A 21068-nucleotide genomic window follows, 5' to 3' on the forward strand; every position below is an offset into this window, starting at 1 on the left:
TTTATAACCGTGATCACCATCATTCCTTATACATTTTTGCATAACCCTTTACTTTTGTTTGTTATAAGACTTTCATATACATTACTGGCGATCATCTTCTTCCTATTCAAAGAAATGAAATTGCTCCTATTCAAAGAAATGAAATTAAAGCATATAATCATCTGTGCCTATCCAGCAGATTTAGGAGCCAGGAGTGGTATTCCCTGCATCAGCAAGGAAGCAAGTCTATAAAACATGGAATGAAAATATCTTCTCCCTTTGGCACGGCAGAGAGCTTCTCCAGGGAAGTTGTTGAGAAATACAGATTAGGTTTAGGGATGAATCCTTGCTACATGGTGCTTCCCCTTCCTCAAACTTCCAGAGGCCATCTCTGACAATTTCATCTAGGACGGGGGAGAGAAGCCTCGCTGGGCATGGCTTCTGGTGGGCCTGGAAGCTCAGAGACTTCATCAGACCTTCTTCAAAGACCTGATCCCTCCTTACCTGGTTTTCAGCCAAAGCTAGAATCTGACATCCCCAGATATTTCTAGGGTTTTGAGCTGGATATTTTCCCCATTCAGTTGGGCAAAGCCTGAAGGGCATTTTTAAACAGAGGATCTTTGAGTTTGCAGCTTTTATCTTTCATTAAAGATTAGGAGCAACATTTTAAATTCCTCTGCCTCAGAGGTCCCTGCCTGTAGCTTCCATGCCTTGTGACCTGCCTCCGTGATTATGGGAGAATGTTCCATCTGCAGCTACTGACCATAGTTGTCCCTCAGTGTCTGTGGAAGATTGGTTTCAGGAACCCCCGAGGATCCCAAAATCTGTGGATGCTCAAGTCCCTTATATAAAATGGGGTAACACAGTATCTGTGGGTACAGAGGACCAACTGTACTTTGTTTCCCACCTGCTGCTGAAGTCAGACTCAGGTCTCCTTCAGAAACTACCATGTTGTCTGCACAGATCCTTCTGGTGGTGATGAGATCTGTGTTGGCAAACACAGCCCTTGCTTGCGCTGTTTTCCAAGAAGCAGGTCTGGGTGGACCCCAGACTGGTGTGCTTATCAGCGGTGCCACCTTGAACACCAGTTATGACCTCAGTTTTCGTGTCTGTGATAAGCAAAATACTCCTTCCTCGTGGTGTTGTGGTGAAGACTGAGATATATGTGGCTGAAGGAGACATTGTTTGTGAACATGCCTATCGCTTGACCAATGCCTCTTTCACCATAATTATTCGATTTTGATTCAAGTGTTTGACCTGGGCACACCTGGGAGGAGTCTCCAGGAGAGCAAATAATTACCAAACACTTGTTCTGTGGCTGTGACCAGCCCCAGGGCCTTCTCAACAAGCTGACAAGGTAGATACTATCATCATCCCCATGTCTATCGAGAAGTTACGAGACTCATCCAGGTTTAGAGCTAGAAAGAAACAAAGCCGCGGTTGGAACTTAGGCAGCCTGGTTGTAGAACCTGTTCTCTTGTCTACCCAACTGTACTGCCCAAAACCCAACAAATGGTTAAGAACATGTTTCTCTTTAAAGATGCACTGAAGGCCTGAGCGCAGTTGGCGTGGGTACCCCTGGCCTGGTATCGCAACCCACTGCCAGCCCGTATCTCCCCCTTCCCTCCCGCCTGGCCACAGTCCCATCCTGGATGGCATTCCTGTGCCACCAGCTCCATTTATTCCTGACACAGTGTAAACGGGGACCCATGAACATGTGGTACCACCAAGGTGTTTACTTCTCAGTAGAGCCTGGCCCCAGGACACCCAAGGGAATCAACCCCTCAACTTCCAAAGAAGGGGGGCCGTGACCCAGCACATGGGCTATGTAAACTGGATCTTGTTCCATGCAGGAAAATCCTGTGTGGATCCTTCCAGAAGAGACTGTCAAACTTTTATTTTTTAAATCTTCAATCATGCCATATTGTAATGGGTACACAGTGCTTTTACTTGGCATCAATTATGAGTTGGTTTTGAAACAATTCAGTATTAAACCAGAGGGGATGATTACTGATCTCTCCATCCCTTTGGGGCAACTCTACCAAGAGGGGACAGGTTCCATTCTATCCCAGTTTGTGTTGCTGTGTATGCCCATCCGGCAACACAGAAGTGGCTCTCTTAGCTAATACAGCGTTGCCATATTTGTCATGGAAATCAGGCGCCTGCTTCCGGTGGCTCTGCCTTGCCGTTGTTTGCTGAATGCTTTGAACTCAGAGGCTACTTAGTGCATTTTTGGCCAGGGGAAACATCATGGAGCTGAAGACAGAACTGCAGCAACTGCAGCTGCTAGTTTTTTGCACCTTCACATCAAGTACCCTTGCAAAGAGTTCTGAAAACGAGACTGTCAGACTTTTTGCTAAACTTCCAGTTGTGGCATTTAGAGGCTAACTTTTATCCCACAAAACTCTTGAACTTACATAGCAGTGTTTAGTTCACAAAGCGTCTTCCCCACTTCTCCCTGTGGGGTCACCATAGAAAGTTCATGAGGGAGGCCAGCAGATTTTCCCCTCTGTCCCTGGCTCTCTCTTCCCCGCTCTTTGCTTTATTGAGTTCCTACACTGGGCTAAGTTTTGAGAATTAAAAACCAAAAGACAAATCTTTCCCACTTTCCTGTTGAGTTCTCACAGGTTGTAAGTAGAGCTGTGCTTTAGAACTTGAGTCTCCCAATGGCCAAGCCAGGACACACTCTCCACTCAAGATGCCTTTCCAAACGGTCACCAAACTCTGCTTTCAGCATTGAGTCCTGAGCTCGTAGGAGCCTCTTATCGGGATGATGGGCTCTAGGTCTGACCTTCTGTGTCCCTAGGGAATGGCTCAGAGCAAATTAACTTGCATCTGATCAAAATTTTCTGAGGTCATAGTTAAGACTGACAGTCGCTCGTGGTGCCAAAGTCACTTTTTTTTTTTTAAACTTTTTATTTTATATTGGGGTATAGTTGATTAACAATGTTGTGTTAGTTTCAGGTGTACAGCAAAGTTACTTCCTGCAGAAACAGGAATGGCTAAAGTCAAGACTGGTGTGTCCTTCTGGTGCCTTTAAAAGAGGACAAATCTCCTATAAACATAATTAAGCCATTCATCCTTTAATTAATTTGTTCGTTCTGAAACAGGGATGCCCCCAATGTGGTAATGGAGTGTGCTTGCTGTGACCATTCTGTCTCTAGAATACAAATGCTCACTCTCTCCCCTGGCCCCATCACACCAGCCATCAATAATGAGGAAAAGCCCTGACAAGTGTTCAGTCCTCCCCTATAGAATCTTCCTCCTCCCTGTGCTGGGTCTTGCAGCCAAGGGTGGAAGGAGAGGGCAGTTCATTTCCGGTGGGCAAAAGAGGCGCTGGTGGCTGAGAAGGAGTTGACCTTGGTGAGTTGCATCCATGCACGGTAACTGGTCCAAGTACCCCTCCCCCAGTGGCTGCAGACCCAGGACGTTGTCATCAATGTCATCAATGATGCCTCTGCGTCATTTTCTGCTGCAGTGAGTCTTCAGTTTAGGGCTGCCCACTCCCCGCTGCTGTGCTTAGGGGAGAGGGCATTTGAGTGAAAGGGCACTCAGCAAAGGTTTGGGCTGAGGCAGGCCAGTGGTGATGCTGCCACTTACTGGCATGGGACGTCAGGAATGCTGGCTCGCAAGGAGGCGGGCAACGAGCAGGTGTCTCCAGCAGAAGCCTTGAGCTATCAGGAGGAGGGGCTCCGAAGGCTGACCCAGGTCAGAGACTGGGTCCACTGCTAGCGCTTCTATGCGGGTCTCTCAGGTCAGAATACGGACAGTTTTAGCTCGACCAGTTAACTGTGAGTTTTCAAGCATTGCCACCTCCTCAAATGTCGGAGCTAAGACATGTTCAAGCATTCGTTACTTTAGGAACCCAGATCCACCCCTTCCTTTCCCTTACTGGGGACGAGCTTTTCTCTTTAAAACTTTAAAACACAAAGGGTCCCATCAGATCTTCTTGCTCAAGAGGATGATCCTACTGATTACCCTTCTGAGTAGGCCACCCCAGAGGTTCCACAGTGATTCTCATTCCTGCTAATATTGTGACATGATTTGTCACATTCTCTTGAAAAAGAAGAAAAAGAAACACTATTCCCATAGATAATCTGCCACTGTCCATCTATTCATTCATTCATGTGGCAAACCCCAAGGGCCAAGAGCTTGTCAAAAAACCATGGATATTCCAGACCTGGGCCCAGTGATGAACTTGATCTTTTTCACATTTCTCACATTCCCCAGGATCTACCTGGCTTCTGGCACCTGGACTTTGTTTCCTTTCATTGTCTGGAGTGCACTCCTCACGGTCGGTGACTGAAGTGAGTTTCTTCAGCTTGATGCTGGGCACCCTTAGGACACAGCTTGTACTTGACTTCTTGGCCCTTTGCCTTCCTGGTTCCTCTGGGCAGCTCCTCGGCATCCCCGGACCCTTGAACTTCACTCTGGGGCTAGCCAGGCCTCCCTCAGCCTCCCGGAAGCGGCACTGCTTATTGTGCCTTGTGTGAGAAACTGTTCAGAGCCTGATAAACCCTGGGCAACACATTTTCTGACTTAGTTTATTTCTAAAGTGTGTCTTTTGAAGTCATCTTTTCATGAGGGATGGGGCTGGGGTTTAGCTTACCTTGTTGGTAGATTATGAAAGATAAATGGCACTTGAGTCCATTTGAAAAACGAGGACTCTCCCTTCTTTCTTTTCATCCCTACCCCCAGCACTGCCCAATGTCCAAAATGCCCTTGATCCCAGATGGCTCAGTGAACCATGAACAATAAAATATAAAGAATTTCTCTTAACAAAAATGAATCCTTGCAATGACTAATTTGAAAGAGCACTAATTTACCATGAGGGCTTCTTCTTTGAGACCTGTCTTTGTCACCAGCTAGCTAGGAGACCGGCACGGTCATTAACCTCTGGGACCCTCTTGTCTGCCCTTCATAAACAGAGGACACAGCATGAGTATTCTAAAGGGATGTGCATCATTAAGGATCAAACACGAATGGATAACCAGACCTTCGATTGTATACAATTTCGTTTTTACTATATGGATAAACCTTGATATTTAGAGAGTAATAGAATTATGTTGCTCTCTGTATAGCCATTTGAAGTTAATCAGGCAGTGAATCTTAATTACCTACATTAGTTTAGCCTGGTAAAGTAAAATGAAGCCCTTTCCACACATTGTCTTTCAATCTGCCATTAACAGCAGAGAGAGTCAAATATTCATACACTTGGTCAGCGACCACTGACTCCAGGGTGCTTTCATTCATGGCCATATTTTCATCTCAGGCTGAGAGTTTCCAGTTCAGGATAAGCCTCAACATTCTCTCTTGAAATAAGATTGAGAGAAGCATAAGGACTCAGTAGCACGGACGACCCCACTCCGGCACAACAAGTGAAATGGCAGCTCTTCAAAACCTTTCCTCAGGCTATGAAACAGCTCTGAGTCCATCACATTCCTCTTCCTCAACTCTTAGAATCTTGCATGTGCAAATATCTCAGCCTGAAATGACTGCCAGAGTAGGGAAATATCTGGGAGTAAGGTCATCCTTATTAGAAGAGGTTGCTTTACACTATCTGGATTTGGGTGGAGAATTTCATATACCCCTTCTCCGCTACATAGAGCCAAAGAATTTTAGGGACCACCTAATTCATCTCCTCATCAGGTCCATTTTGCTGATAGGAAAACTGAGTCTCGGTGGGGTCAAATGTTTTGTCCACAGTCCTGCAGCAGCTAGTAGCAGATCTAAAACTAGAACCCAGGCTTCTGACTCCTAGTCCATTACTAAAAAGTGTGTGCTTGGTTTGATGAAGGAATTTAAAATGCTGGGAGTGGAAGGGAAAGAATTGCAAAAGATTAACCAAAGAAAAGAAAGATTTTCCCAAATGGTCTCTAAGACCTTTGATGCAGGCAAAGCCTTGGAAATGGATCTTGGTTAAGTTTCCTTGTGCAGCTGTGCAGACTTACACTTCTCTTTGTACCTGGGAACATGGTGCATTATTCATGCAAACAGAATCTATTTGTTCTGAGACTTTGCAGAGAAGGAAAACATAAGTTAATGACAAAATTAAGAGAAGAAATGATCACGGCTGCGCTTTGGCAGAGCAACCCTGAACAGCCACCTAAAGTTAGATGTGGAAGCCCTCCTTGGAAAAGGAGCCCAGGTGAAGACCTTAATGAGAGCAGTTCTATTGATGCGTCTAGAATCCTACGTGCAGTGCTGTGCTGCCTCTGGTGTCCCTGCCTTTCAAGTTTGAAGGCATTTAAGTACTAGACACCTCAGTGGAAATGATGTGAATTCTTTTTGTCCTTATTGTGTGTTTTAAATGTGTGAAATAAGTAAATGTTTTCACGCTGTAAGGTGTTAGGATGGTTCAATGAGGTAGGTTAGAGGGCTTTATAAAATGGAAATATCTGAATGTGGAAAGGAAGACTGTTAACCACTCAGTAATTAATGGGCACTTGCTTAAAGTCTAGGCACTTGCCAGGGATCACAGTTTATTAAATATGTGCAACAGAATTTCTCAACAGGTGTTTTCACTTGGACTCAGCTGACTCATCTGAAGCCCTTGACAAGTGTATACATACAGGCCCCCTTCCAGGCCTGCTGTAGCCAATTCTCTGGGGATGCATTTGAACCTTTGCATTGCTAACTTGCTTCCTGGGGGCTTCTGATACAGGAGACTACCCTGGAGGGTGGAAACTCTTCTGCTTTTTTATTCAAAGTTGCTTACTTCGTAAGCATAAGCATCTATGTTTGATGCATAGAACTGAACATGAGCTTAAATTAGGTAGAAAGATGGTTTGAGGCAAGTTGTGACTGGCTTTGTTTTCCATGCTAGATAACTGAGGCTTTACTCAGTAGGAATAGTTAGCTAAGCACTATCTTTGAGCAAGGTAGAATACTAAACTTGATTTCTAGAAAAATAAACCTGATAGACAGCAGTGAGAAGACCAATTTCAGTAATCCAGAATTGGTTCTTAGTGACTATTTCTCATCTTTTTATTTTACTGAAAAATCATCTGGTAGGAAAGAAATGTCTGAATTCCTCTCCACACCCCCTGTAGGTTTGTCTTTCTCTCTCCACAAAGAGAAAGTCTTGGAGTGGGCTCTTTTCTTTCTCTGCATGTTTGCCCCTTTCCACGTGTGGAGAAGGAGCTCTTCTGATTAGTGTAATTATGCCCTTGTTTAGTCCAGTGGTCCTATATCACCTGGAGGGCGTGTGAAACCGAAGACTGCTAAGCCCCACCCACTGCATTTCTGATTCGGTAGGTCTGGGCCCAATAAGCTTGCGCTTCCGACAAGTTCCCAGGTGACCCCAATGCGGCTCCACCGGGCCTCAGGCTTGGAGAACCACTGCTTTAGGCCAAAATTCTCTTTCCCTGGAAGCCTCAGCAAACAGTAAGTAAGGTTTGTGTTTTTTTATTTTCCCCTTTGAGTTTTAAGTAAAATAACCTCATGCAACAGGAGAGGAGAGGGTCAGAGATGGAGGATGCCACCCCTTTGTTCTGTGGCGGGGACGTGGGCTCCACTTAGGGCTGGAGGGCTCTGTGGGCTGTGGGGTTAGAGGCTCAGCTCCGAGGCCAGATCCTGGGCTTGGAAACACGGGTCCCTCAAGCTTTGGCCTGTGCTTGAGGGCGGGGGAGCACTGCATCCCCAAGCGTTCCGCTCTTTGCTCCTGAGGCCCAAGAAAAGATGCCCTGGGAGGCCCAGGCTGTCCGGGGAAAGGCTGGCTCTTCCAGGGCTTGGGCTGGGACAAGGGGAGGGGGGCTCAGACCGTTCTGTTGGCCCCAACCATGGCCCCTGAGCTCTGCTTTCAACTGCTGTGCCAGTGTCTTCCAGGTGGCAGACTCCAATGGGTGCTCCACTGTTTTCTTTTTCAGTGAATTAAACTCATCTGTGCTGGTCCTAATCCCATTTTGGGACTGGGCCCCTGCTCCAGCTTTTCAGTCTAAAACCCCTTGTGTACATCAGCATGGCCTGTCAGTGGGTCCAGCTGCTTTACTTAGGTACGGATAGACCAGGATGCTGTGTTGGGGCCCAGGCCCAAGTAGCAATCTCCAGTCTGTTTGCCATTTGATACTTCTGTTCACCAGATTTCAGACAGGAAGACAGCAAGAGGAGCAAGTAGTAGGATTTGAGCATCAAACATTTCCTCATACTCTGTGCCGTTTAGAAAGAAAGCAACTTTCTGGAGAATCTGAGTCCTTGCTCATGGGAGCTGATATGCCAAGCGTTGGCCTAGAAAGTTGCAGCAGGATGTGTACATCATTGCAGTGACAGGCTGACATTATATTACTGGGACTTTAAACTACCAAAAGCAACCAAATTGTACATCCAGAACATTCATGCGTGATGTTTTGACCTTTAGATTGTTAATACTAGGGCTTTGACAGAAAGTACTAGAGCAGCTTTCCCGAATTCTGTTTTGGTTTTGTTCTGAATTTCATCCAGAAAAAGAGGGAGCTGTGGACATTTGGATTCATTCAGCTTCCAGAGACTGTGGAGTCCTATCCACAGGGCCTCAAGCTGGTTCTAGATTATTTCCTCCATAAGCCCTGAACATGGGTTTCAGAGACCCATACTGAGATCAATGGCAGGGAAATGCTGTATTTTTCAGTCTTCCTTTTCAATAAAAAGGAAGATTTCCTCCTTTTTCGGCAACATGTCATCTTGGTGGATTGAGACAGAAAGCCTATTAAATGGAAAAAGCGTGAAAACATCCTATGTCTGAAACAGACTGTTTTCAGGCATGGAGTTTGGTCAGTTATGTTGGAGCAGAATTAGTTTTTTAAAAAGCATGTTTTTATTGTCAAGTCAGAGAAGAGCAGTAGAAAAGTGAACGAAAAACTGAAAGAGGATGTGCCCATTGAAACGGACCAAGTGAGGAATTTTCTTAACCAAAAGACTGAGAACTCAGCATCTGAGAGAATACGGATATGAATGGGAGAAGGAGGTGTGCCATATTTAATTGCTTTGAAAGGGAGAACTAAAAACGAAGGGGATGATTTAGTGGTTACTAAATAGGAGACTGGATTTCTACCCCAAATTTAGCCACATTAAGCAGTACATTCTTAGAGTGAGCCAGGATGTTCCCCAGAGAAAGACTGTCTGGGGCATTACTGGGAGACCTCCTCTTAGCAGCAGGCAGGGGTGAGGGGGTTAGGGAGGGGTGGCCGGTGAATCATAAGAGCACATGGGAACCACCCCAAGACCCGGGACAGATGCATGAAGAGGTTACATGAGATTTGTGCAGGTTATTAAGGGAATATCAGCATAATGTATTTACTGAGTTTTTAAAATAACACAGCTGCTCATGAGAACAGCTATTTACTACAGTACTATGAGGGGAGCCCAACTAGGACATTTACGGAGTAGAGAGATTTAGGACAGATAACATCCTAAATTTCAGATGTAAAGGTCAACATGATTGAAATTAGATCCCCTGGGTGGTGGGTTGCATTTATTTTTGGCCGACCTGGAACCGAGTGAATTTTTATCTCTCAGGCTGGGGACAAAACGAAAGAGAATCTGAAGGTGTGTGTGCTTAGCCTAAGAGCAAAGTGAAAGGAAGGAAAGCACGGTGATCCCGCGCACGGGGATAGCCCCACATGTGATCGAGAAGAAAGAGAAGCAACTTAGAAAGTAGGTTAACAAGTTTTAAACTTCACTTGGCCTGCTGAGAAGGAGGGGGAGGAAAAACAGGAACTGGAGTACTCGGAGACTTACCCCTCTGTGATAGAACAATGAGGAAAGAAAGAAACTTCACTGCTGGGAAAATAGAACAGGTTAGTCAAGGCTTGGAAAATTCAAAAGTTGAGAGATGGGAAGATTTGTCGGGGAAGCTCATGGTCTAGGGTCTTCTTACTGGCCCCCAGAGGCACACATGCTTTTGGAAGTTCATGAATTTGCTGAAGGTAGTTTTAAACTGAGACACATGTAGAAAACTGGAGGACTACCCTCAAGAGAGAAGCTTCCTAAGCCTGTGTAAATCAAGTGCAAGAGGTAGAAACAATAGCCACTCATACACAGCAATAAAATACACAGCAATAAAATATGCCTGGGCATCTTGCTGGGGGTGGATAACGTCACGGGGAAAGCAAGGCAGTGAGGTTGGTTCAGTGAGCTCCCTGTTATAAACATTGTAAATGTGAGGAAACCTCCTAAGAGCCAATGCCACTAGTATACAGAGACTGTACACTGAACGCTGTAGTTCAGTGTTGAGTTCTGGAACCTACAGTTCAGAACAGAAATGGCATTTCAGAGGGCCAGATCCTAAGAGGCAGCATCTGTGTGTAACTGTTTAAATCCTAGGAGAGGCTGTGTGATAGATGGATTTCCCCACACCCCCTACTCCCAATAAATCAGAAGGTCACAAGTAGCCTCTCAATAGAAGATCTCTTCATCCTGATTTTAGATTGAGACCCATGGGAGAACGAGACCAGCATCCTAGCAGAACTGAAGCCCCAAATATTTTCCCCCTTTTCTCAGCCAGCACTAGGTCTCTGTTACATTCATAGGTGGAGACAAAACTGTGAGCCTGGGTTCCTCTCTAAATTGTGTACTGGGATCTGGAAACACAGTACTTGTGTGGCATCTGCTCTGGAACCTGGGTGAGGGTTAGTTGTGCCATCTGAATTCTGTTGGCACGAGTTTGGTGCTGTGATATTTTTACGTGTCCTAACTGACTCTGGAAACATGACAATCATGAGAAGCTTGGAGCTGCACTAATTCAGTTGTGGAGGTGCTAAAAGCAGCACCCATTCGAGCAGGTGGCAACCTGGGATGCAACTTCTGCCAAAGAACTCAAACTCCCTCCAGGTGAGTTACATCTGGCTGAGGGAGAAAACAATAAGGAAGTAGGATTCTAGATTCTCGATTATCATAAGAAATGACACAAATGTATTATGGTTCTGAAAATTCAAAATAAACATTAGCTAAATAAATTAACTTCACTGGGCTAAAACGAAGGTCTTGGCAGGCCTGTGTGGCCCACTTGAGGTTCTAGAAGAGTCTGCTCCCTTGACTTTCGCTGCTTCAGGAGGCTGTCCGCATTCCTAGGCTCAAGGCCCCGTTCCTCCATCTTCAAAGCCAGGAACGTTAGGCAGAGTCCTTCTCCTGCTGCCTTCTCTCTGGGTCTGACCTCTTCTGCCTTTCTCTCCCCCATTTATGGTCCCTTATGATTACATTGGATCCACTCAGATTATCCGGGGACTATCTCCCTGTGTTAAAGCTAATTAGCAACGTTAATTCTATCTGCAACCTTTGCCACATAAGGTAACATATATGCCCAGGTCCAGGGATTAGGACGTGGACATCTTACTGGAGTTGGGGGCGGGGGGTGTTATTCTACCTAACGGGGAGCAAGGGACTTTGGGTTTAGTTCTCTAAACTGTAATTTATGAGGCAGAGGTGATTTTTATTTTATTTCCTCTCTCGGAACGTAATAATGGGGGAAATCCACATTCAAATTTGAGGCATTTTTGTGTTATTATCCGTTGCTTATCCTGTTATGCAATATTTGGATGATACACTGTGGAATGAGAAACAGGTGAAGACGTGATGGCCTAGATGCAGCATGCCTGTGTTGCTAATTTAACTAATGTCCTATCCTGACTCTTCTTGAGGGCCTCTAGGGACAAGAGCTGCACTGCCCAAATCATAAGAGGGACCGCTGTAGTTCTGGGCTCACCGGCAGAAGCTTCAATGCGCTAATGATCTAACACAACCCTCCTGGCTGCCAGAGTCTTGGCCTTTGGACCCAATGGGTTAAGAGAGAACAAAAGTTAGGGAGGGGGGGAGGAACAGTCAACCTTTTCTTCCAATGTCAGGAGAGACTCTGCTCTCTTCCCCATGAGTGGGGATATTGCAGTGAGCAATTTCAGAGTTTCTCTCTAGCAGCTTTCTTGGGTTTCTACGAAATTGGTTACTGGGAGTCATGCTTCTCTCTCTCTTTGCTCACCTTGTGGATCCATAATTCCTTTCTGCTTCCTGTCTTGGTGTAATAAGTCTATATCCACCCTCTGTCCCAGTGCAGCTTCTTAGCATGTGACCGAATGGGAAAATCTGATAATGGCTGCCTGCAGGTCCTGTTAGCATGAAGGGGGAGGGGGCAAGGGAGTCCCATGTGTCCTCAGACCCAAGTAGTAGTCTCCAAACCAACTCTGTTCAGATATCCTACACTGGTGGTTCTTACACAATTTCTAAGATTAATAAAGCTGTTACACTGATCCCCGCCGACTGTCAGGTCTTTGAAATTACATTCAAAGGTTAAACCCAGTGGGATGGTAAGGGAGTCCTCAAACCTCCGAACCTACAGCACATCTAGGTGGGAAATAGAGATCCTTGAAAGCAGAAGCAAAAAGATGTTAAAACACTGTTCCCTTTCTACCAAAGCAGTGACTTAAATCAATAGCCACTGCTTTGTAAACACATGTGCATTTTGATGGAGTCTTAACCCACAGGGCTGTGATCTTCATCATTATCGTCTTCATTAGAAGCAGATGGTAGCACAGTGTTGCCTACACACATTTAGGTAATGTTGAAACAATTCCCGGAAAAACGACCAGGCAGCCTAATCAATTCTTTAAGGAGCTACAGTGGGAGCTGGAGTCTAGGAATACGGTCTAGGAATATGAAGCTGTATTGAAACTAAAACAAAAAGAAAAAAAAAACCCTAAAAGATACTAAAATCTCATCAATTTCATTGGGATAATTTTGTTTTATATAAATTTATTTGTTTTTGGCTGCGATGGGTCTTTGTTGCTGCGTGAGGGCTTTCTCTAGTTGCGGCGAGCGGGGGCTACTCTTCGTTGCGGTGCGCGGGCTTCTCATTGTGGTGGCTTCTCTTGTTGCGGAGCACGGGCTTTAGGCACGTGGGCTCAGTAGTTGTAGCTCATGGGCTCTAGAGCGCAGGCTCAGTAGTTGTGGTGCACGGGCTTAGTTGCTCCGGGGCATGTGGGATCTTCCCGGACCAGGGCTTGAACCCATGTCCCCTGTGCTGGCAGGCAGATTCTTAAGCACTGCGCCACCAGGGAAACCCCATTGGGATAAATTTTTGAACTATAACATTTTTATTTGCTTTTTTTTCCTATTACAAAAATGTTTTTTTTCTTATAGATTTGGAAAACATAGAAAAGCAAACACACACACACAAATGTATCCCATTTCTACCCAGGAAAAATTGCTATTTAGGATTGTGGTGAGTGTGCTTTTATTATATATGGTCCATTCCTTCCACTCAGGGCATGTCCTTGAACTTCTGTGTAGACATTCTGGGTCTCTCAGAATAACTCCCAGGACTTTCCTGCTTTGGTGTCTTTTCCTGATACATGCTCCCCGCACCAGCCAAGAACTTGTGTCTGCTTCTCCTGTGAAAAAGCAAATCTCAGTGTTCTGGAATATTTGTTACACTTTGGTTGCATCCCGGGCCCCGGAACCTTGAAGGGAGGAGACCTTCTGTGCTCTGCAGGCAGATATTGAGGAGGGGGAGGCTCAAATCTGTTGGTGGGCTGAGTATTTATGTTACTTTCTGAATGCAGCATATTTTTCAACTAGTTTTTCCTCTGATAACACAAGACATTTTGAACTTTCTATATATCATTTATTTTTGTTTCTAGCGACAAAAAGGTTAATAGAAATAGCCTATCCTTATACCCCCTTTTCTAGACAGAGCTCAGAATCAGAATAAACTGACCTTCTCTCCCCATCATCATTTTTCTCCTTCACTATATATTAGACAATGAACAGAAAGATTTTTTTTTTTTTACATATTATTTTTGGGCCCAAACACAAAAAAATTAGCTGCTACAACTCAATTTTAAAATGATATTCCTAAGAAAGTATTCTAAAATGAAATACATTTTTAAAACTTTTTGTCATCTAATAGCCAGTTTTGTTTTTTTCCAGTTTTTTACTTCTTTACTAGTTGCTCAATCTCTTCCTTTTAAAAATTCTTTACAATAAGCTGAAGCTATTCCTGGGAGAAAGTAGTATTTTCCTGGACAAATAAAAATACTGTATTTTTATCTAGTGATTATTTTCAAGGGCTTTTATTTGATCTCTTCAGGAACCTTGTGGTGTAGACGAATCAGGGTGTTTTTCTATTGCATAAGGAGGAAACCAATTCACAGAATGTTTCATAACTTTATTTCCCTTTCTTATGGAATATCTCTGACTTTTTACAACATGCATCAGCCCTTGACTTACACCAGCGGGTGGTTATTTCAGTGACCTCAAGGCCACACAGCTAGTGAATGGCAGGCCTGAGACAAGGGCCAAGCATCCCGTATCCAGGTCCCATTGCTCTTGGCACTGACATCACTTTCCACCCAACAGAACTAAAATTGTTTCTGTTTAGGTGAGTTAAGAAACATAAGAGACCCTTGACTGGAGAGCTTTTGCTGTACAGATAGTTCTCTCTCATGTTTGAAAAGCTTTATGCTGCAGTGTTGGTGCTTCACAACCTTGACCAAACCGGTCCATTCCTCAGCAGAGAGCATGCTGGGAGGACAGAGGAGAAAAACAGACACCATGATGTCTTGCCCGTTCTGGAGGGTCCTGTGGAATGTAATTTCCTAGAGCTTGCTGTTAATTCGTCCAACAGATATTTATTAAGCACTTGCTCTGTGTCAGGGACTGTCCTAGTTCAGGAGATAAAGCAGTGAATAAAAGAGCCCTTCCTCCTGGCACACACATTTTTACAATTGTCTTAGGATTTTATGTTTGTTAATATTGCTGTTAAAGCCTGCCTTTAGCACCCCTTATCTGAACGCGGTCACTGTGATTGATAATTTTCACGGCAGGACAGTCCTTACTATTTACTGGATGCTTACCACATGCCAGACACCAAGCTAAGCAAGTCACGCATTATCTCCTGTAATCCTTGTAACCTCTCGTCTCAGGCTGGCATTGTAATTTTCACTCTATGTAATTAATACACAGTAGATCCAGGATTGTAACACAGGTCTGTCTGACTCCTGTACCTTCACCGTGATCCACACTGGCTTCTCTTAAGAGTTGTTGTCTTAGATTGCAGGTCCAAGCTACTAGTTCACAGTGAAAATTGAAATTGCTTTTGTTTTATTATCAGATAAATTCAAAATAAATTAGCTTTCAAATCAGATGGAAAGATATATTTGCCCTTTAAGTCCTGTTGGGAGGTGGTAAATGACAAGTGTAAACTTCAGGGCAGACGGTGATGTATGTTTCATCACTTTTCTAATTTATCATGTATGTCTCTGCTACTGTTGAAAATGACACAAGACAACCATTATTCGCAATTGTCTTCAGTTCTTTGTGGTCAATCATGAATACACAGTAGACCATATTGCATAAGTTAAAATTATTGCCCATAGATTTTAATTATTTTTGACTTCATCTTTGTTGAAAAATGCACATTGTAACTTAAGGAAGCTTATATTCAAAACATTAATTTACATACATTGTGGCAAGTGAATTACTAGAGGCTGACATATCTGTGTATGAGCTTTTGCAGCTTTTCCCCAATCCAGGTTTTTGATCATCTATATAACCCGTGACTCACATTTTTCTTATAACTTTGAAATATTTGCCTGTTTTAATATCTCTGTTATTATTAACTGGGTCCAGTCATCATGATTCTGACCATGAATTCAGCATAGCTGTTGGTTTTAGGGTTAGAGGCGGTTCAGATTGCCACAGATGTGTAATGCAGTGGGGGAAATTAATAAAGAGTATCAGGTGATATTACTAGATGCTATTTATTGTGAGATCATCATACGGCAGGTACTCCTGTATAGTGGCTTGAATACGTTATCTCACTTAATCTTTACGGCAGCCCAATCTAAGACGTAATTGATGTTGAGAGAGGTTAAAAAACTTGCACGTGCTTGTACTGCTTGTAGGTTTCCAGTCAAGATTGGTCATTTTAACTCTTCTCCACTTTGTGACCCTGTTGTGAGGATTCAGAAGTGGGAGAGATTGAGGCAGACTGGAGCGATGAACAGGAAGGCTTCAGGGAGGCAGTTCCTCTACACTTAAATAAATAAAACTTGCTACTAACATTTCAATCCCACTTGCATCACTTGAGCATTTCAGGTATAACTGGACAGTTATGACCGGCTACTTTCTTAATTATATCGCGATTAGCTATACCATATAAGCATTACAAATGATACTTAGTTATCTAATCAGACGGTTGTCATGACTGCACTTCCCTTTATATCGTGTGTCTTATCACCATTTAAATTTGTGCACATTTTATTCTGGTTGTCTTCATTTTTCCTGTCACAGTTACAGAATGCTGAGGTTTGATTTCAAAGTTGTCTTTGCCTTCTTGTATTTTGTCTCAGATTCTAAGATTGCACCAAAAAGAAATTGTATAAGATTTCATGATATTCTTAATCAGGGAAAAAAAAAAACAACAAAGACCGTGACAAAATGTACAGGTATTTAGAAAAAGTCTTTAGGTACCCTGGCCTTTATCATGACAAGTTTTATTATGAAGTCAATTAGAAACAGTGATCTCTTTGGCCTTACAATGTACCCATCCTATGCCCAGAGCCATGGGCATTTTTACTCCCCTGTTACATGAATCAGAAAAATGCTCCCCCTCTAGATCGGTACGTTGCTCGACAAGGGGAAGGTGCCTTGCTGAGGAGAGGCAGGCGTCCCTTCCTCCGGTGGATGCGGCCCTAGCCAGCACACAAGCTTGGCAGGGGAGAAGAAGGGTGGACAGCAGCCCCTACTTGCCAATAGACCGGGGAACTGGGAAACACAAGAATGGCACAGTCACACACGGTCATGAATGCTTGTGCCTGTCACTCTAGAGGGAATAACAGGAAGAGTGCTGAATATTTTGCATTCAGTTCTCGTAGTTCTGCAATCACCTGTTAGCTACGTAATGAGGAAACCGACTCAGGCAAGGAAAGAGCATGCAGCTATCAAGTGTGAGGGCCCGGATTCAGACCGAGGTCTGATTAATTCTAAAGTCTGGCTCATTCTCGCTGATCAACCAACAGTTTATCTCTGCTCTGCAAAAATTTTCAAATGTGTTGGGTGGCACAATCAGCATTCACGGGAAAAAGCAGCAAACCGAATCCTCTGTTCCTTGTGTACTTCAAACGCATCCCCATCTCTTTGCCTTTGTTCAATCTCTTCCTTCTATGGGGAGTTCCCATTTCTTCTTATTTGTATGCGTTCAAACCCTACCTATTCTAGATGGTGATCTGATGCTACTCTCTCCATAAAGCTTCTCTTGATTCACTTTGATAGGGAAATAATCTCCCTCCTACAAATCACCAAAGCATATTCTACCACTCTTAACGGATCTGATCTTGCTTGAACTTGCATTATGACTGTATGTGTCTATGCCATTCTCCCCTCCCCATAATTGCTATAAACTTTGGAGTGTTGGTATCTATATATAATTTTTCTTTTTATCACCACTGCCTGGCACAGTGTAGGAGCTCAAGTTTGCTGACTCAGTGAATAAATGATTAAATGAATGAGTTAACCAACACTAATCAAAGTTTCTTTTCAATAAAATGGTACTCAAACAACCCATACCACTGGAAATAATGATAAAACTTGGATAAGACACTTAAAAAATCTTTAAATGTCTTGAAATCTTTAAAGAGCTGACATTGCAGATGTTATGGGTTTAGTTATACCCCCTGCCCAAATTCATATGTTGAAGTCCTAACACCCAAACCTCAGACTGTGACTTTATTTGGAAATAGGATCACTGCAGATGTAATTCATTGTTAGGAGGTTAGAGAGAAACAATGCATGACCTATAGAGGAATAATTTAAACAACAGTGGTTTCCTCATCTGAAACCATGGAAACCAGAAAGAAGCAGCACAAAATATTTCAAAGGCTGAAAGAAAAGAACTGTCAACTCTGGATTTTATAGGTGGCAAAAATATCCTTCAGGAATGAAGGGAAAAAAATATGATGAAGGAAAACTCAGAGAATTTGTTGCTAGCAGAACACCCCTCAAAGCATGGCTAAAAGAACTGTTTTAAACAGGAAAGAAATAATAAAAGAAGAAGGCTGGCTTAGAGAGAAGAAAGGAAGAACAATGAAGCATGTAAAACTAGAGATGAATATAGTAGTCTTCCTTTTGAGAATGAGTTTTTAAAAATTATGTATGGTTGAAGCAAAAATTATAATATTATCTGATGTGTTGCTCAATGTATATAGAGGAAACGATGAACTCATATATTAAAAGTGAACTGAGTAAAGGGACCTGTATTGAACTAAGATATCTACATTTTACTTGATTTGGTAAAATGTCAATATCGGAGATTATGTTATGAGTGTATATTGCAATACATAGAGTAACCACTAAAATACTATTTAAAGTGATACATTGAAAAACTTGATAGATAAATCAAGATGAAATTTTAAAAACATTTAAATAACACATAAGAAGGCAAGCAAAGGGGGACAGAAGAATGAAAACCAGAACAACCAAACAGAAAACAAATAATAAGGGTAGGTTTATGCCCCCAACATATCAATAATTAATTTAAATATGAGTGGCCTAAATACGCCAATTAAAAGATTGGTAGAGTGGGTGAAAGACAGGACCCAACTATATGCCTCTGCAAGAAACTCACTAAACAAAACAAGATAGGTGAGTCGAAAGTAAAATGGTGGGGAAAGATTCATCATGAAGCATTATTAAAACCATATATAGCATACCTTCTATATAGCACACAGGTCGGGAAGGTTCTTGAATGTCTTCTCTGTCAAGCCAAATGTCTTGATGGAGTTTTCTAGGGTCAGTCAACTCACTTGCTCACCCATGCCTGCATTGCGACCTCAGGCTAAAAGAAATTATTCTTGCTGAAGTCATCAGTCATCTTTCTAGCGTAAAATTGACATACGTATTTCTGGCACCTTTTATTATTCGATCACCTAGTAGCATTTGGCAGAGACCACTCACTCCTTTTGAAACTCTCAGTTCCCTTGTCCTGAATTGATACTCTTATTTCCTTCTTTCCTTTGACCCCCTTCTCAGTATTATTTTTTTTTTTTTAATTCTGAAGTTACATCTTCTGGACTTTCCCCTTCATATTCTACATACTCTTAGGAGTAATCTCATAAATATCTTTGGCTTATTTTTGGTTTTAGTTTAGGTTTCGTGTGTGTGTGGCTTCTATCTAGTGATACTCTCAGATCTTTATTTTCAATACCATCCTATCATCTGAGCTCCTGATTTATATATCCAACCAGACACTTGTTAGATGTCTTACTGATGTCTAATAAGCATCATAATCCAACATGTCTAAAGTGTAATTTTCTTAGTAGCTTTCAAACCTGCTCTGTCTCCAGTTTCCTGTTTCAGTGAATGGCACCATATATCCACTCAGCTGCTCTAAATTTAGTTCTGGGTGTCATTCTTTTTTTTTTTTTTTTATTGAAGTATAGTTGATTTACAATGTTGTGTTAATTTCTGCTGTATAGCAAAGTGATTCAGTTATACATATATATACTTTTTCATATTCTTTTCCATTATGGTTTATCATAGGATACTGAATATAGTTCCCTGTGCTCTACAGGAGGACCCCATTGTTTATCCATCCTATAGATAGGAGTTTGCATCTGCTAATCCCACACTCCAAATCCACCCCTCTCCCACCACCCCCTTGGCAACCACAAGTCCATTCTCTATGTCTGTGAGTCTGTTTCTGTTTCATAGATTCTTTTGTATCATATTTTAGATTCCACACATAAGTGACATCATATGATATTTGTCTTTCTCTCTCTGACTTACCTCGCTTAGTATGATAATCTGTGGGTCCATCCCTGTTGCTGCAAATGGCATTATTTCATTTTTTTTTAATGGCTGAGTAGTATTCCATTGCATATATGTACCACATCTTCTTTATCCATTCATCTGTCCATGGACATTTAGGTTGTTTCCATGGCTATTTCTTGGCTATTGTGAATAGTGTTGCTATGAACGTGGGGGTACATGTATCTTTTTGAATTGTAGTTTTGTCTGGATATATGCCCAGGAGTGGGATTGCTGGATCATATGGCAACTCTATTTTTAGTTTTTTGAGGAACCTCCATACTGTTTTTCATAATGGCTATACCAACTTACATTCCTACCCACAATGTAGGAGGGTTCCCTTTTCTCCACACTGGGTGTCATTCTTGATTCTTCAATGGATGCAGACTCATAAGGTCGTATTTCTCTGTTGTCTGTCCACTTTTTAACATCTCTACAGTGATCACCCCTCACCCCCAGATTTTGCTGCTGCCATCTTTTATTTGGATTACTGCCCCTAATTTTGCTGCTCCTACCTATTCTCTGCAACGCTTCCTACCTGACTCTGTTTTTCCTATAATTTACTCAGAATGGTCACGTTTCTCACATACTAGCACTCTCTTACTGGCTTCACAATTTCCATTAGGATTTAGTCAAAACTCTTTAATATGGGAAACATGAGTGCCTGCCATATGGGGGCCCAAGGCACCTAACATTCTGGAATCATGCTGTCAATTTACCATTTAAAGAATGTGGCTTAAACCCCCATTCTGCAGAAAACCCATCTTCCTCCTTATACCTCTGAGAGTTCTAAAGAGGTTTAGAGTGTTTCTGGTCAACTGGTTCCCTTTCTCCATTGAATTCCTGGTTGATCTCTTTCTTGCATCATATGCCAAACACTTCCTATGTACTGGGCTTCGTGTTGGAGGGCCTGCTCCTGGTTTTTTAAATTCTTCCAAAATATCTTTAATGCAAGGCTATAACTGACTTTGCTGAGGTTGGGGTCATGACACTGAGGGCTTACAGCATGGTACTTGGAATAAGTTGAAACTGCACATTAGTTGTCACTGTCAAAAAAGTCATTTGGTCTCAGTCCCCATTTTTCTACCTCTTTCCCTGCTAGAACCCTCCCCTCACCTCTCACTCTCTTATGCTGTGCTTTGATTGCCCTCCTCCACCACTCCCACCCCTGGGCTGGATGTGGCGTCTGATAGAGGTACTTCAGCTCTCTCTGCCCATCCTCCCTTCCCACATCAGGCCACAACCCCTGTTCCTCGTCTTTCTTAAGCAATAGATACAGCACGATGTTTTCCTAAACAAAAAATCAATTGCTCCAGAGG

The 21068-nt window shown here is 42.9% G+C and overlaps 1 pseudogene; it reads right to left on the minus strand.

Annotated features, from left to right (window-relative positions):
* Positions 1-1986: 1986 nt before the first annotated feature.
* On the minus strand, positions 1987-2237 carry LOC118906406 (annotated as a pseudogene).
* Positions 2238-21068: the final 18831 nt, after the last annotated feature.

The sequence above is a fragment of the Balaenoptera musculus genome, chromosome 13, assembly GCF_009873245.2.
Source record: "Balaenoptera musculus isolate JJ_BM4_2016_0621 chromosome 13, mBalMus1.pri.v3, whole genome shotgun sequence".
NCBI classification, from domain to species: Eukaryota; Metazoa; Chordata; class Mammalia; order Artiodactyla; family Balaenopteridae; genus Balaenoptera; species Balaenoptera musculus.